Consider the following 21,932-nt stretch of genomic DNA (forward strand, 5'->3'; position numbering starts at 1 on the left):
ATAATGATAATGCTTATCATGAAAATAATGATGATCATGATAATAATTATTACGATGTTAATGATAATGATAATAATATAATGATGATAGTAAAGAGTTTTGGTACGTGTCATCATAAAGAAAATTACAATAATGATAACACTAATAATGATAATGAGAATATTGATGATGATGATGATAATACTGATAATGCTGAAAAAAATGATAATTCTGGTGATGGTTATGTTAATAAGAATTGTTATGGTAATGATGACAATTTTGATGCTCATAATACTGTTACAAAAAGCGATGATAATCAAAATAATGATGATAATGATAGTGATGATGAACATAGTAAGGGTAATAATGACAATAATAATGATGATTAAGATAATGATAATAATGGTGTTGGGAATGGTAATAAGGGTTGGTGATAGAGATAATAATTATGATAGTAAAACTGTTAGTAATGATAATGATATTCATAGAAGTGATGACGATAACGATAATTAGGTTGATAATGATGATTTTAATAATACTAAAGATGATAATAGTAATTATAAAAATGACAATGATTATAATGATGAAATTAATGATGAAAATTTATACATTTATAATAATAGTTATGGTGATAGTGATAGGGATAGTGATGGTAATGGTGATAGTGATAAAGATGACAATGATGATGATAATAATAATAATAATGACTATGACAATGATAATATTAATGATTCCGATGAAGTTGATGACGATAATGATAATGATGATTGTAATAGTGTTAGGGTTGTGATAATGATCGTGATGATGATGATACTGATGTTGATGATAATAATAATATCAATGATGTCGATAATAATTATGGCGATAAAAAGTATGCTTATAAAGATGATGATGATAATAATGTCAATAATAATAATTATAATGATAATAATAAAAATTAATAATATCATGATAATGACGATTATAACCTTGCTGATAGTAATAATAATGATAATAATGATAATGATAATCATAATGATATAAATGATAATTACGATAATTATTTAATAAATGAAAGGGATAATTATAACAATAATAATAATAATGATATCGATACTGAAATTGCTGATAATCATAATAATTATAATGATAAAAATAATAATGATAATGATGATGATTATAATGATGGTGGTAATGGTTATGAAGATACAATAGTAATAATGATGTATATAATCACAATAATAATGATGATGATTATGATGATAATGATGATGATGATAATAATAATAGTAATTATCATTATTATAATGATGACAATGGTTATCATAACGATAGTGAAAATTTTAATGATAATAATGAAGATAATAAGGATAATGGTGTTATTGATTTTAATAAATATCACGATGATGATAAATATAATACTAAAAATGATAAAGATTTTTATGGTAATAATAATAATAATAATGTTAATAATCAAAATAATAATGATAATAATGATTATAATGATAATGATGATAATGATGACAACGACAACGATAATGAGAATAATTATGATAGAAATAATAATAAGTATTGCAATAAAAATAATAATGATGATTTAAATGGTTATTGTAATAGTAAAAGCATAGTTATAATGATAGTAATAATGATAATAATGTTAATAATAAGAATTACAATGATGATAGTTATGATGATAAGTATAATTATCTTTATAATAATCACTATGACATTGGAAATAATAATGATAATGATGATGGTAATGATGATTATGATGTTGATAATAATAATAATAGTGTTAATGGTAATGCTTGAGTAAAGGGAAAGTAATAATAGTGGTCATCTCGATGGTGAATATGAAAATGACGATAATTATAATAATAGAGATGTTGATAATAAAGATGATTATGATGATGATAGTGATAAGGATAATAATAAAAATGCTGATAATAATAATGATGACGATTATGGTGATGATAATGATGATAAAGATATTAATGATGATGATTATGATGACGATAATAATGGTAATAATAATGATGTCAATGATTATGATGATGATGATGATTTCATTGATAAAATTAACGATGACAATGGTTATAATGATCACGATAATTATCTTAGTAATAATGATTATTATGATGATTACGATAATGATGATGATGATGGTTACAATAGTTATGATGTTTATGATGATAATGACAATGTTTGAAATAATAATAAAGATGATGATAGTGATAATAATAATGATACTAACGATGATAATAGTTTCTAGGATGATAATATTGGTAATGATCGTAATGACACCGATAAAGATAATAAAAATTATAACAATGATGATAATAATAATAATAATGTAAATAGTATAAGAGATTGGTAAAGGGGTTGTGATAATGAAAGTTATGATGATGCTGATGGTATTAAAAATGATGATAATAATAATGATGATGTTGAAAATAATTATAATTATAATGATGAAAATGACGGTGATTATAATAAAAATGATTATATAAAGTGAAAATAGTTATGATACTAACAATAATAGTAATAGTATCGTCGATGGTTATTGAAGCAGTTATGGTGATGGTGATGATAATAATAATTATAATGTTAACAATAATAATAATAATAGTAATGATAAAAATTATCATAGTGATAAAGATGATAATGATGATGATAATGAGGACGTGACGATGATGATGATAGAAATTACGGTAAAGATGATGTTATTGATAATAATGGTGATCGTTATAGTGATAAGGTAGTAATTATAATAGTAATGATGATGATAATGTTCATCATGATTATAACAAAAGTGATGGCGATAACATCGTTGACAATGATAATCTTGCTGCTGATGATGGTGATGATAATAATTACAATTATAATGATGAATGTGATAATAATAGTAATTTTTATTATTATGACAATGACAATGATAATTATATTGATAATAAAAATAATGATGATAATAATAGAGATAGTAAGGATAATGTTGTTGATCATTTTAATAAATACCACGATGATGATAAATGTAACACTTAAAACAATAAAAATGTTAATGGTACTGATAATAATAATGTTGATAACAATAATAATAATGATATAGAAAATTTTAATGATGATGATAATAATGATGACAACGACAACAATAGTGATAATAATTATGATAGAAATGATGAATATTGCTATAAAAATAATAATAATGATAATTATGGTTATTGTAATAGTTATAGGCGAGTTACAACGATAGTGATATCAATAATAATTTTAATATTAAAAATAACAATATTAATAGTTATAATTATAAGTATAATTATCTTTATAATGATTACTATGATATTGACAAAGATGATGATAATGATGATAGTAATAATGATTACGATGATGATAATGATAATAATAATGATGATGATGATGATCATAGTGTGAATGGTAATGCTTAAGTTAAAGGGAAGTAATAATAATGGTCATGTCGATAGTGATGATAAAAATGATGATAGTTATAATAATAAAGATTTTAATAATAAAGATAATTATGATAATGATAGTGATTAAGATGATGATGATTAGAATGATGATGATGATGTTGATTATGATTATGATAGTTATAATGATAATAATGACTATGATAACGATAATGATAGTTATAATAATGATTTTATTAATGATAGTCTGATGATTATGATGATAATAATGGTAATGATAATGATTTCAATAATGATGATAATAATGATTTTATTGATAAAATTAATAAGGACAATGGTTATAATGATCACGATAATTATCTTAATAATGATGATTATTATGATAATGATGATGATGATGATAATGGTAACAATAATAATAATGCCAATGATGATAATAGTGTCTAGGTTAATAATATTGGTGATGATCATAATGACAACGATAAAGATAATTGAGATCATAACAATGATGATAATAATTATAATAATGTAAATAGTATAAAAGATTGGTAAAGGGGTTGTAAGAATGATAGTTATGATGATGCTGATGATAATAAAAATAATGATAATAATAATAATGATGTTTAAAATAATTATAATTATGATGATAAAAATGACGGTGATTATAATGATGATAATAATTATAGTGAAAATAGTCATAATAATAGCAATAATAGTAATGGTATCGTCGATGGTTATTACAGCAGTTATGGTGATGGTGATGATAATCATAATTATAGTGTTAATAATAATAATAATTATAATGATAAAAATTATAATAGTGATAATGATGAGAATTATGATTATGATGATGATAATGATGAGGTGACGATGATAATGATAGAAATTACGATAAAGATGATGTTAATGATAATAATAGTGATCGTTATAGTGATAAGGTAGTAATAATAATAGTATGTATGACGATAATGTTCACAAGTTTATTATAATAGTGATGGCAATAATATCGTTGACAATGATAATCTTGCTGCTGATGATACGGATGATTATAATGACTATTATAATAATAAAGGTGATGATAATAGTAATTATTATTATTATGATAATGACAATGATAATTATAATGATAATGAAAATAATGATGATGATAATGGAGATAATAATGATAACAGTATTGATGATTTTAATAAGTACTACTATGTTGATAAATATAACACTGAAAACAATAAAGATGTTGATGGTTATGATCATAATAATGTTGATAAGAATAATAAATGAAAAAGATGATTATAATGATGATGATGATAATGATGACAACGAGAACGATAATGATAATAATAATGATAGAAATGATGATGAATATTGCTATAAAAATGATAATGATGATAATAATGATTATTGTAATAGTAATAGGGTAGTTAAAGTGATAATGATAATAATAATATTAATAATAAAATAACAATAATAATAGTTATAATGATGAGTATAATTATTTTTATAATGATTACTATGATATTGACAATGATAATGATAATGATAATGGTAATGATTATTATAATGATGATTATAATGATGATGATAATGATAATAATAGTGTAAATGGTAATGCTTGAGTTAAGGGGAAGTTATAATGATGGTCATGTTGCTTGTTATGATAAAAATGATAATAATAATAATAATAATAATAAAGATTTCAATAATAAAGATAATTATGATGATAGTGATAAAGATGATGATGATTATAATAATGATAATAATGTTGATAATGATTATGATAATGATAATAATGATAATAATAATAATAATGATTATGATGACGATAATGATAGTGATAATAATGATTTCATGATTATAACGATCATAATGACAACGATAAAGATAATAATAATCATAACAATAGTAATAATAATAATTATGATAACGTAAATAGTACAAAAGATTGGTAAAGGGGTTGTGATAGTGATAGTTATGACTATGGTGATGATCATGATAATGATGATAGTGATAATAATGATGATGTTGAAAATAAGTATGGTTTTAATGATTATAATGACGGTCATTATAATTATGATGATAATAATGGTATAAATAATCATGATAATAACGATCATAGTAATGGTATCAAAGATGGTCATGATGATGACAAAAATAGTTTAAATAATGATGGTAATAGAGATGATAAGGATGATGGTGTTGATAATTTTTATAAGCATTACGTTGATGATAATTATTATTCTAAAAATTATGAAGATGTTGATGATAATGATTATAATGCTGTTAATAATGAAAAAAATAATAATAAGAATAATTATAATGATGATGATAATAATAATGGAAACGACAACAATAATGATGATAATTATGAAAGAAATGATAATGAATATTGCAATGAAAATGATAATGATGATAATAATGGTTATTGTAATAGTAATGGGGTAGTTATAATAATAGTTATAATGATAATAATGTTAATAATAAAAATGATAATAATGATAGTTATGATGATAAGTATAATTATCTTTGTAATGATTACCATTTTTTTTGACAAAAATGATAATAATGATGATGGTAATGATGATTATTATGATGATGATGATGATAATGATAGTGTCAATGGTAATGCTTGAGTGAAGAAGAAGTAATAATGAAAATCATTTCGATAGTGATGATGAAACTGATAATAATTATTATGATATAGATGTTGATAATAAAGATGATTATGATGATAATAGTGATAAAGATGATAATAATAATAATAATGAGAACTATTTTAATGATATTGATAATAGTTACGGTAATAATAATCATGATACAAATAATAATTATAATGATTATAATGAGAATGATGATGATGATGATGATGATGGTGATAATGTTGATGTTAGAGATGACAATGATGATAATGGTTATGATTATGATAATGTTGAGAATAATAATGATATTAATAATGTTAGTGATAATCATAATTATTATTATTATTATGATGATAATGATGATGATGATGATGATAATAATGATGAAAACGACAACGATAATGATGATAATTATAAAAAAAATGATAACAAATATTGCAATTAAATTAATAATAATGATAATCATGGTTATTGTAATAGTAATAGGGTAGTCATAATAATAGTGATAATGATAAAAATGTTAAAACTAAAAATAATGATGAAGATAGTTATGATAATAAGTATAACTATCTTTATAATGAGTACTATTATATAGACAATAATGATGCTAATGATGATGGTAATGATGATTATGATGATGATAATGATGATAATGATAGTGTCAATGGTCATGCTTAAGTAAAGAAGAAGTAATAATCAAAATCATTTCGATAGTGATGATAAAACTGATAACAATTATAATAATAGAGATTTTAATAATAAAGATGATTATGATGATAATAGTGATAAAGATGATAATAATGATGATAATGAGGATGATCATAATGGAAATGATAATAATGACGTTAACAATAATTATGATACAAATAATAATAATAATTATATTGATAATGATGATGATGATGATGGTGATAATGATTGTTATGATCATGAAGTTGGTGATGATGATATAATTCACATAAATGATGATGCCAATGATAATAAAAGTTCAACGATCATAATAATAATGATGATCATAATGACAACGATAAAGATGATATTATTCATAACAATAGTAATAATAATAATTATAATAACGTAAATAGTATAAAAGATTGGTAAAGGGGTTGTAATAATAATAGTTATGACTATGGTGATGATCATGATAATGATGATAATAGTAATAATGATGTTAAAAATAAGTATGATTAAAATGATTATAATGACGGTAATTATAATTATGATGATAATAATGGTATAAATAATCATGATAATAACGATCATAGTAATGGTATCGAAGATGGTCATGATGATGACAATAATAATTTAAATGATGATGGAAATGACGATGATGGTTATAAAGATAATAAGAATGATGGTGTTGATGATTTTTATAAGTATTACTTTGATGATAATTATTTTTCTAAAAATTATGGAGATGTTGATGGTGATGATCATAATGATGTTAATAATAAAAATAATAATGATACGGATACTTATAATGATGATAATGATAATAATAAAAACGACAACGATAATGATAATAATTATAAAAGAAATGATAATGAATATTGCAATGAAAATAATAATGATGATAATAATGGTTATTGTAATAGTAATGGGGTAGTTATAATAATAGTTATAATGATAATAATGTTGATAATAAAAATAATAATAATGAGAGCTATAATGATAAGTATAATTATCTTTGTAATGATTACCACTTTTTTGACAATAATGATGATAATAATAATGGTAATGATGATTATTATGATGATGATGATGATAATGATAGTGTCAATGGTAATGCTTGAGTGAAGAAGAAGTAATAATGAAAATCATTTTGATAGTAATGATGAAACTGATAATAATTATAATAATATAGATGTAGATAATAAAGATGATTATGATGATAATAGTGACAGCAATGATAATAATGATGATAATGAGGATGATTATAATGATAATGATAATAATGACGGTAATAATTATTATGATACAAATAATAATAATAATAATTATTATAATGAGAATGATGATGATGATGATGGTGATAATGTTGATGTTAGAGATGACAATGATGATAATGGTTATGATTATAATAATGTTGACAATGATAATGATACTAATAATAATAATGATAATCACAATTATTATTATTATGATGATGACGAAAATTATCTTGATGATAATGATGATGATGATGATGATAATAATAAAAATGACAACGATAATGATGATAATAAAAAAAAAATGATAATAAATATTGCAATGAAAATAATAATCATGATAATAATGGTTATTGTAATAGTATTAGGGTAGTTATAATAATAGTGATAATGATAATAATGTTAATACTAATAATAATAATGATGATAGTTATGATGATAAGTATAATTATCTTTATAATGATTACTATTATTTTGACAATAATGATGATAATGATGATGGTAATGATGATTATAATGATGATAATGATGATAATGATAGTGTCAATGGTCATGCTTGAGTAAAGAAGAAGTAATAATGAAAATCATTTTGATAGTGTTGATGAAACTGATAATAATTATAATAATATAGATGTTAATAATAAAGATGATTATGATGATAATAGTGATAAAGATGATAATGATAATGATAATGAGGATGATTATAATAAAAATGATAATAATGACGGTAACAATAATTATGATACAAATAATAATAATAATTATATTGATAATGATGATGATGATGATGGTGATAACTTTGAAGTTTCAGATGACAATGATGATAATGGTTATTATGATGATAATGTTGACAATGATAGTGATACTATTGATGTTAATGATAATCATAATTATCATTATTATGATGATGATGACATTGATAAAATTAATAATGACAATGGTAATATTACTTACGATAATTATCTTGATAATGATAATAATTGCGATAATAATTATAATGATGATGATGGTAATGATAATAATGATGTTGATGATGATAACAATGATAATGCTTATGATGATAATAGTGTCAAGGATAATGATTATGGCGATGATCATAATGACAACGACAAAGATGATAATAATCACAACAATGATAATAATAATTTTGATCTTGTAAATAGTATAAAAGATTGGTAAAGAAGTTGTAATAATGATTGTTATGATGATGATAGAAATAATGATAATGGTGATAGAGATTATAGAGTTAATGGTGTTAATGATATCAATAAATATCACGATGATAATAAATATAATACTAAAAATAATAAGGACATTAATGGTCATGTCAATAAGTAGGTAAATGTTAAAAATAATAATGATAAGGATAATTATAATAATGATAATGATAATGATGACATTGACAACAATAATAATGATAATTATGATAAAAATAATGATAAATGTCGCGATTAAGATGATAATAATGGTTATTGTAATAGCAATAGGGTAGTAATAATGATAGTGATAATGATAATAATGTTATTAATAAAAATAATTATGATTATAGTTATAATGATAATTATTATTATCTCTATACTGATGACTATTATATTGACGATGATTATGATAATAAAGATGGTAAGGATGTTTATGATGTTGAATATATTGATAATAATAGAGTAATGGTTATGCTTGAGAAAAGGAAATGTAATAATAATAATCATGTCGATAGTGATACTGAAAATGATGATAATTATAAAAATAAAGATGTTGATAATAAAGATGATTATGATGATGATAGTAATGAAAATGATAATAATAAAAATAATGATAATAAAGATGATAATGATAATGATGACGACGACGATTATGATAACATTTATTACGATAAAGATGATGTTAATAATAATAATGGTGATAGTTATAGTGATAAGGTTGTAATAATAATAGTAATAATAATGATAGTGTTGATAACGATGACAATAATAGTGATGTCGATAATAATAATAACAATGAAAATTATGCTGATGATGATGATAATGATTATAATGACAATTATAATGATGATGGTGATAATAATAGTAACTATTATGATTATGATGATGACGATGTTGATTATAATGATAATAATAATAATGATGATGATAATGGAGATTTTAAGGATAATGGTTATTATGATTTTAATAAATATCACGATGATGATAAATATAATACTAAAATTTATAAAGATGTTGATGGTTATAATAATAATAATGTTAATAATAAAAATAATAGTGATGAGGAAGATTATAATGCTGATGTTGATAATGATTAAAACGACAACGATAATGACAATAATTATGATAGAAATGATAATGAATATTGCGATAAAAATGATAATGATGATAATAATGGTTATTGTTCTAGTGATTGGGTAGTTACATTGATAATGATCATGATAATAATGATAATAATGATATTATCAGGATAATAGTTATGATAATAAGTATTATTATCTTTTAAATGATTACTATGATATTGACAATGATGATGATAATGATGATGGTAAGGATGATTATAATGATGATAATGATGATAATGATAGTGTCAATGGTAATGCTTAAGTAAAGGGAAAGTTATTATGATGGTTGTGTTGATAGTAAGAATAAAAATGATAATTATCATAAAAATGTAGATGTTGATAATAAAAATGATTATGATTATGATAGTGATAAAGATGATAATGATGATGATAATAATGATGATAATGATAATGATGATTATTAGGACGATAATGATGGTAATAATAATGATGTTAATAATCATGATGATAATGATGAAAATCATAATTATAATAAATATAATAATAATTATAATCATAATAATAATGATAATTATGATGATAAAAATAATGATTATGTTGACAATGATGATACTAAGAATGATGTTAATGATAATCATAATTATTATTATTATGATAATGACAATTATGATTTTAATGCTGATAATGATAATGATGATGATGCTATTGATGATAATAGTGTCGAGGATGATGATAATGGTGATGATTATAATGACATTAATAAAGATAGTTATGTTATAACAATGATGATTATAATGATGAAAATGTTAATAGTACAAAAGATTGGTAAAGAAGTACTGATTGTTCTAAAGATTATAAGAATGATGATGATGGTGATGAAGATAATGAGGATAATGGTGTTGATAATTTCAATGAAGATCACGATTATGCTAAATATAATACTTAAAATGATACAAATGTTAATGGCTATGATAATCATAATGTTATAGATAAAATAATAATGTTAAGGATTATTATTATGATCATTATTATAATAATGACAACGACAACGATAATAATGATAATTGTGATAGAAATAATGAGAAATATTGCGATGAAAATGGTAATGATGATAATAATGGTTATTGTAATAGTAATAGGGTAGTTTTAATGATAGTAATAATAATAAAAATGTTAATAATAAGAATAATAATGACAATAGTTATGATGATAAGTATATTTATCATTATATCGATACTTATGTGATTGATAATAATGATAATAATAATGATAAAAATGATGATTATAATGTTAATAATGATGATCATGATAGTAATCATGGTAATGCTTTAGTAAAGGGAAATTCATAATGATGGTTTTGTCGATAGTAATACTGAAAAAGACGATAATTATGATAAGAAAGATCATAATAATAAAGATAATTGTGATGATGATAGTGATAAAGATGATGATGTTGATAATGATGATGATAATGATGTTGATGATTTTGATAATGATGATGATGATAATAATGATGATGATAATGATGATAATGATGATAATGATGATGATGATGATAATGATGATGATTATAATAAAAATAATAACAATCATAATGATGATGATGATGATGATGATGATGATGATAATGTTGATGTTAAAAATGATAATAATGGTCATAATTATTATGATAATAATGTTGACAATGATGATGATAATGATGATATTAATAATAATCATAATTATTAATATCATTATGATGACAATAATGATCTTGATGATGAAATGATAAAATGATGATATTGATGGAATCAACAATGACAATTGTTATAATAATTACAATAATTATGTTAATAACGATAGTTTATATAATGATAATTATAATGATAATGATGATAGTAATGATCATAATAATGTTAATAGTAAAAATAATAATGATAAGGATGATTATAATGATGATAATAATAACGATAATGATAATTATTATGATAGAAATGATAATGAATACTGCGATATAAATGAGAATAGAGATAATAATGGTTATTGTAATAGTAATAGAGTAGTTATTATGATAGTGATAATAATAATGTTTGTAATGAAACTAATAATAATGATAGTTATGATAATAAGTATAACTATCTTCATGATTATTACTATGATTTTGACAATGATGATGATAATAATGATGGTAAGGATAATTATGATGTTTATGATGATGATAAAGATAGTGTTAATAGTAATGCTTAAGTAAAAAGGAAGTAATAATGATGGTCATAGTGATAGTGATAATGAAAATGATGATATTTATAATAATAGAAATGTTAATAATAAAGAGAAGTATGATGATGATAGTGATAAAGATGATGATGATGATAATGATGATAATAAAAATGATTATGATAAAAATCATAATAATAATGATTATAATAATGATGATGATGATGATGATGATGATAATAATGATAATGTATATGTTAAAGATGATAATGATATTAATAGTTATCATTATGTTAATGTTGACAATGATAATAATTATGATGATGTTAATGATGATTATAATCATTATAATTATGATGATTACGATACTAATATCGATGATGATGATGATGATGATGATGATGATGATGATGATGATGATGATTTTAATAGTATTAAGAATGACATGTGATAATGATCACGATAATTATCTTGATAATGATGATTATTATAATGATAATGATAATGATAATGATGATGGTACTGATGGTAATGATGTTGATGATGATAATGAAAATGTTTGGAATGATAACGCAGATAATGATAATGATAATAATGATAATAATGATGATGCAAATAATGATAATAGTGAAAATAAAGATGATAATGTTGATAGTCATAGTGACGACGATTAAGATAATAATAATCATAATCATGATAATAGTATTCATGATAATGTAAGTTGTATAAGTATTGGTAAAGGAATTGTGTTAATGATAGTTATAATGATATTAATAATAATGATAAAAATAATGTTGAAAATTAGGATTATCATGATTATGATTATGACGGTAATAATAATAATGCTGATAATAAACGTGATGATTATCATGATAATAACAATAATAATAATAGTAACGTTGATGGTAATGATTAAGATGCCAACAACAACGATAATGATGTAAATTATATTGAAAATGATAATGATGATTGCGATAAAAATAATAATGATAATAGTTATGGTGATTGCAAACAGTAATAGGGTAGTTTTAATAATATTGAAAATAATAATAATGGTCATAATAAAAATATTGACAATGAGAGTGATGATGATTATGATAACCATCGTTATAATAATAATTATAATGATCATGATCACGATAATATTGATGATTATAATTACAATGATAATAATGACGGTAATGATAATAATAATATTATTAATGATGATGATGGTATAAATGGATATGGTCATAGTGAAGGGAAAGTTATAATGATGATAATGATAATAGTGATCATAATAATGATGATCATGATGATTTAAATAATGATAATAATGATATTGATAATAGTAACGGTATTGGTAATAGGATAGTGATAATAATGGTTAAGATGAGAATGATGATAATTAGGATAATAAAGAACATTTCGATGATGACCATGATAATTATGCTAATGATGATGCTCATGATGATAATAAAAATAAGGATAATGATGATTATTATGAAAAAAATGATGATAATGGTGATGATGATTATAATTAATATCTTGATAATGATAATCATGATGGTAATAACGATTATGATAATATTGCTGATGATGATGATGATTACGTCGATAGAAAAAAATGATAGTAATGATGATAATGATAATTATTATTATGATGATAGTGATGGTAATGGTAATGGTCATAAAGATGGTAATGGTGACGGTTATTTTGGCAATAATATGAATGTTTATAATGAGAATGATATTGATAATAAAGATAATAATAACAATAATGATGATGATGCTGATGAAAATGATGATAATGATGATTCTTATGATTATGGTGATAATAATAATAATAATGGTAATAAAAATATCGATGGTGTTGGTCATAGTGATGGAGATGGTCATCATGTTACCGATATTTATGATAGTTATAATGTTAATAAAATTGATCATTATGATGATTACTATAGTAACAATAATAAAAATAATAATGATTTGCGAAATAATATTAATGATTATTAAGGTTATGATAATAATAATGATAATGTTGATATTGATGATGATGATGATAATAATAAAGATGGTAATGATAGTGATGATATTGACAATATTAATAATCATTAAATTGATAATGATGATAATAATGTTAAAGATGATGATGATGATGATTATAATGTTGATATTGATAAAAAGAATGATGATGATAGTGATAATGATAATGTTGATGTTAATGATGATAATGATAACGTTGTTGACGATGAGAATAATGAGATTGATCATTATAATCAAAATGAGAAGGATATCGATGATGTTGATAATGATTATGATAATGATGATGGTAATAATAATTATAATTATGATTATTATAATAATGACAATAATAATCATCATGATAATGATGAGGATGATAATGATGATAACGATAAAAATAATAATGACGATAGTGATGATGATCACGTTAGTTATTTTGATAATGATTATTATGATGATGTTAATAATAATGATGATGATAATAGTCATGATGATAATGACCTGATTATGATAGTGATAATGTTCAGAATGATTATGCAGATGCTCATGATGATGATAATGATAATAATGATAATGCAAATGATGATAATAGTGAAAAGGATAATAATTATGTTGATGATTATCATGAAAACGATAAAGATGTTCATGATTATAATTATAATGAAAGTCATTATGATAATGTAAATTGTACAAGTATTGGTAAAGAGGTTGTGTTAATGATAGTTATGATAATGGTGATGAGAATGATGATGATGATGATAATGATAATGATGATGAAAATAATGTTGAAAATTATTAGGATTATTATAATTATGATTATGACGGTAATAATAATGATGCTGATAATAAAGGTAATAATAATCATGATGATAACGATAATAATGATGGTAACGTGGATGGTGATGACAATGGTGACAGCGACAACAATAATAATGTTGATTTTAATATTAATATTGATGATGATTGCGATAAAAAGAATAACTATTTTAATAATGGTGATTGCAAATAGTAATAGGTTAGTTACGATGGAAGTGATAATGATAATAATGTTAGTAATAATAAAAATGATGATAATTATGATTATGATTGTGATAATTATCTTTTTTATGATAATTATGATGATGATAATTACGATGATAATGATGATGATGGTTACAATGCTAATAATGATGGTAATGATAATAATAATGTTAATGATGATAATGATGATGGTGTAAATGGTAATGGTTATAGTATAAAGCAAGTAATGATGATGGTAATGATGATAGTGATGATAATAATAATGATGATAATGATGATGTTAATGGTGATGATAATGATATTGTTAAAACTAACGGTGATGGTGATAGGATCGTGATTATGATTGTTAAAATAATGATGATGATAATAAAGATAATAAAAAACATTTCGATGATGTTAATGATAATTATGCTAATGATAATGCTTATGATAATTTTAAAAATAACGATAATGGGTATAATGATTATTATAATTATTATAATAATGATGATAGTAATAATAACAATAATAATAATAATGAAAATGATAGTCATCATGATAATGATGTTTATAACAATGCTGATAATTTTGATGGTAATAATAATTTTAATTATTATTATTATTTTGATGAGGATAATAATCATGCTAATAATGATAATAATAATAGTTATGATAAAAAAATGATGATAATGGTGATGATAATTATAATTATAATCTTGATAATGAAAATCATAATGATAAGAACGATAATGATAAAAATGCTGATGATGACGATGGTAATAGTGATGGTAATGGTAAAGGTGATTATGACAATGATATAAATGTTAATAATGATAATGATACTAATAATAATGACGATAATAATGATAATGATGCTGATGATAATGATGATGATGATTTCGATGATGAGAATGCTCATAATAATAATAATGATAATAAAAATATCGTCGGTGATGGTGATAGTGATGGGGATAGTAATGGTGTTACCGATATTTATAATAATAATAATGTTGATAATATTGATGATAATGATGACAATAACGATAAAAATGATGATGCTGATGATGATTTTCATGATGATGATGATGATGATTTTCATGATGATGATGCTAATCATAATACTAATAATAAAGAAAATATCGATGGTATTGGTGATAATGATGTAGATGGTTATAGTATTACCATTATTTGTAATAATTTTAATGTTGACATTATTGATGAAAATAATGATGACGAGGATAACAATAATGAAAATTTTAATGATTTTCTTACTGAAATCGATGATGATCTTCAAGTTAATGACGATGATGATGATAATAATTATGATGATAATAATGTTCATGTTGATCATAATAATAATGATAATGATGATGATGATAATGATGATGATGGAAATAATAATAATAATAATGTTGCTAATAATGATAAAAAAATGAGGATGTTTATAATAATAAAGAAAGTTATGATGACGATGACAACGATAATGATAATAATAATGATGAAAATAATCATGCTTATGGTAATGATGATTAGGATAATTATTTTGGTAGTAATGATTTTTATAATTATAATAATGACAATGATAATGATCATGTCAATAATAATGATGTAAATGATGATAATGATAATAATAAGAATGATAATAAGGATAATAATGTTGATAAGAATGATGATAATGATGATGCTAATAAAGATAATAGTGATAAGGATGATAATAATGGTGATGTTTATTATAACAACAAGAAAGATGATTATGACAATAATAATAATGATAATAATAATGATAATGTATACAGTCATAGTATAGCTGAAGGGGTAGTAATAATAATAGCTATGATGATGGTAATGATGATGATGATTATAATATTTATGAGGACGATAATAATGATGCTGTTGATAATGATGATAATGTCGATGAAAATAATGATGATGGTTATGATAATAATTATAATTATTTTAATGATGATGACGATAAAAAAGGTTATGATAATGATGATGTCAATGATTATAATAATGTTAAAAATGATGATAATAAAATCAATGATAATAATAATGATGATTATTATAGTGATGATGATAAAGATGATGATCATGATAGTGATGGTGATGGCGATGGGAATAATGATAATGATGTCAATTATTATAATAATGTTAATGTTAATAATAATAATAATATTGATGATAATGATGATGATCTCAATAATAATATTTATGATAATGTTTTTAATGATGATGATGCTAATGGTGATAATAATGATAATGATAATAATAATTGTGACCGTGATAGTGACAAGGATGGCAATTGTGTCGCGGTTATCTATAATAATAATAATAATAATAATGTTGATAGTATCGATAATAATGATGATGACTACGATAACAATAATGAAAATGATAATAATAATTATGATAATTATTATGATAATGATGATAATGATGATATTAATAAAGATGATAATGATAATGATGATGATGATGATTATAATTATGATAGAGATGGTGATCATGATGATAATGATGATGAAGATGGTGATGATAATTATGCTAGTAATGGATTATGATGTTCATTTACATGATAATTATAAATATGAAAATGATAATGATAATGATAACAATGATAATGATGATGATGATAATGATATTGATGGAGATGGCAATGATGATGATGATGATGATGATGATGATAATAGTTATAATGATGATAATGTTAATGATACTGATGGTAATGGTAGTAACGATAAGAATAGGGAGTGGTAATGGTAAATAGGTAGTAACTATAATAGTTGTAATGATGGTTATGATGATAATAATAATGATAGTGATAATAATAAAGATTTTGATAATTACGATGATTATAATGATGAGTATGATGATAATGATGACGACGATGATGATTATGATTATTATTATAAACACGATGTGGATGATCATAGTAATTATCATAATATTAGTGATGGTTATGATGGTAGGATAGTGATAATAATGGTTATAATGACTATGATGATGATAAAGATGATATAGTTCATCATGATAATGACGGTGATGATCAGGCTAATGATAATAATGATGATGATGATGATGACGATGATAAATAATAATAATGATGATGGTGATGATAATGATACTTCTTATGATAATAATGATTATGATAATGATAATGATCATAATGATAATGAGAATGATAATGATGATGATGATAATAATTATAATAATGATGATATTAATGATAATCATAATTATCATTATCATGATGATGACGATAATGATCATGATAATGATGATGATGATGATGGTGAAAATAAAAGTGATACTGATAATGATGATAATAATAATAAAAATAATAATGCTAATAAAAGTAATAGTAATAAGGATAATGATAAAGACGATAATCATAATGACGACAATAAACATGATGATAATAACAATGATGATGATTACGTTGAAGATAATGTAAATAGCAATGGTTATGGTATAAAGGTAACAATGAGAAAAGTTTTGATGATAGTCTTAATGATATTGATGATAGTGATAACGATAATAGAGATGGTAATGGTCAAGATATTTATAATAACAATTGCTATAAAGATAAGAATAATGACGATGATAATTATGATGATGATAATTATAATGACGACGATGACGATAATGATTATCATGATAAACACAATGTTGATAATACCAATAATGATAATGATGATAGGAATGGTAATGGTGATAGAAAAGTAATAATATTTGTTATAATGAAGATAACTTGATAATGATTATAAAAATCATTATGATCATGACGGTGATGATATTGATAATGATAATGAGAATGTTAATAATAATAATAATGATGATGATGGTTATGAGAATTTAAATTATTTTTATTATTATAATAAATATACTGATCATGCTTATGATGGTAATGCTAATGATAATAATGAAATAAATGATGATAATGATGATGATGATTATGATAATTATCTTTATAATAATGATCATGATGATGATAACGATAATGATGATAATGATTATGTCGAAAAAGAAAATTATAGTTATAATGATAATGATAATTATTTTGATAATAATAAAGATAATAATGATGGTGATGGTGATGTTAATAAAGATAGTTATAGTAATGGTGATTATGACAATGATACATAAAATAATTAATGATATTGATGCTAATGATAATGACGATAATAATGATAATGATGCTGATAATAATGATGATGATGAGGATTTCGATGATTATAACGCCAATAATAATAATAATGATAATATAAATATCGTCAGTGATGGTGATAGTGATGGGGATGGTAATTGCGTTACCGATATTTATAATAATAATAATAATGTTGATTATATTGATGGTAATGATGATGGTTATATTAATCATGGTGTTGATGATGATGATAATAATGATAAGGATGATTATAATAATGATGATAATAATGATGATGCTAATGATAATGATGATGATGATGAATTCGACGATGATAATGCTAATAATAATAATAATGATGATAAAAATAGCAATGGTGATGGTGATAGTGATGAGGATGGTAATGGTGTTACCGATATTTATAAGGATAGTAATGTTGATGATATTGATGATAATGATGTTGGTGATGATAATAATGGTGTTGATGATGATGATAATAACGACAAGGATGATTATGATAATAATGATGATTATGATGACGACGAAAACAATGATTATAATAATGATGATGATAGTGATGGAGATGGTGATGGCAATGGGGATGGTGATGGTGATGTTGATTATGATAATGATGTTTATGTTAACAATAATAATGATATTGATGATAATGATAATGATCTTGATGATAATGAGGATGATAATGATTTTAATGATGATGATGCTATTGGTAATAATAATGATGATGAAAATGATGATGGTAATGGTGATCGTGACGGGGATGGCGATTGTGTCGCCGATATTTATAATATTAATAATGTTAATAATATCGATAATAATGGTGATGACTGTAAAAGCAATGATTAAAATGATGATGATAATTATGATGATGATGATCATGATGATGATAATGTAAATGAAAATAATAATGGTAAAGAGGTCGTCATAATAATAGTTATGATTATGGTTATTATGATAATAATAATAATAATAATGATGATATTGAAGAAGATGATAAGTAAGATAATTATGATGATGATAGTTATAGAGATGATAATATAAATGATGATGATGATAATGATTATAATAACGACGATTATGATAATGATAATCATGATAAACACGATGTTGATAATAATGATAATACGCATGATGATGGTAATGGTTATGATGATAGGATAGTGATAATAATGGTTATAATGACAATGATGATGACAAAGATAATATAGTTTATTATTATAATGACGGTGATGATCATGCTTATGATAGTCATGATGATAATGATAATAAAAACGATGAAAATAATGATGACGATGGTAATAATGATTACAATAATTATCAGGATAATGATTATTATGATAATTCTAATAATAATAATGATGATGATGGTAAGGATAATAATAATTTGAATGATAATGGTAATACAGATCGGAATGATAATGCAGATGATGATAATGATAATAATAATAATGCTAATGATGATAATAAAGTAATGGACTATGATAAAGGATAATTGTGATAATCATAATAACGACTACAAATATTATAATGATCATAATCATGATAGTTATAATTATGATAATGTAAATGGTATAAGTGTTGATTAAGGGGTTGTGTTACTTATAGTTATGATGATGTTGATGAGAATGATGATGATGGTCATGATAATGATGATTAAAATAATGTGGAAAATGATTAGGATTATTATGATGATGATTATGACAATAATAATAATAATGATGATATCAAAGGTGATGATAATTATAATGATAATGATTATAATGATGGTAACAGCGATAGTGATGAAAATGATGACAACGACAATAATAATAATGATGATTTTAATGAATAAGATGATAACGATTGCGATAAACATGATAATTATAATAATAAAAAGGGTGATTCTAGTAGTAATAGTATAGAAATGACGATAGAAACAATGATAATAATGTTAATAATAAAAAAATAATGATAATAGTGATGATAATCATGATAATTATCTATACAATGATAATTATGATTATGATAATAGTGATGATAATCATGATAATCATCTATATAATGATAATTATGATTATGATAATGACGACGATAATGACGATGATAATAACGATGATAATAATGATGGTTAAGACGATAAAAATATTGATGATGATGATTATGATGGTGTTAATGGTTATGGTTATAGTAAGGGAGAAGTTATATTGATGGTAATAATGATACTGGTAATGAAAATGATGATGATTATGATAATGTCAATGATGATGATAATGATATTGATGATAGGAATGGTAATAGTGATAGGATAGTGATGATATTGGTTAAGATGATGATAATGATAATAAAGATGATAAAGAGCAT

The sequence above is a fragment of the Copidosoma floridanum genome, unplaced genomic scaffold, assembly GCF_036245765.1.
Source record: "Copidosoma floridanum isolate Cflo_tuat_1 unplaced genomic scaffold, Cflo_Japanese_pri ptg000004l, whole genome shotgun sequence".
Lineage (NCBI taxonomy): Eukaryota > Metazoa > Arthropoda > Insecta > Hymenoptera > Encyrtidae > Copidosoma > Copidosoma floridanum.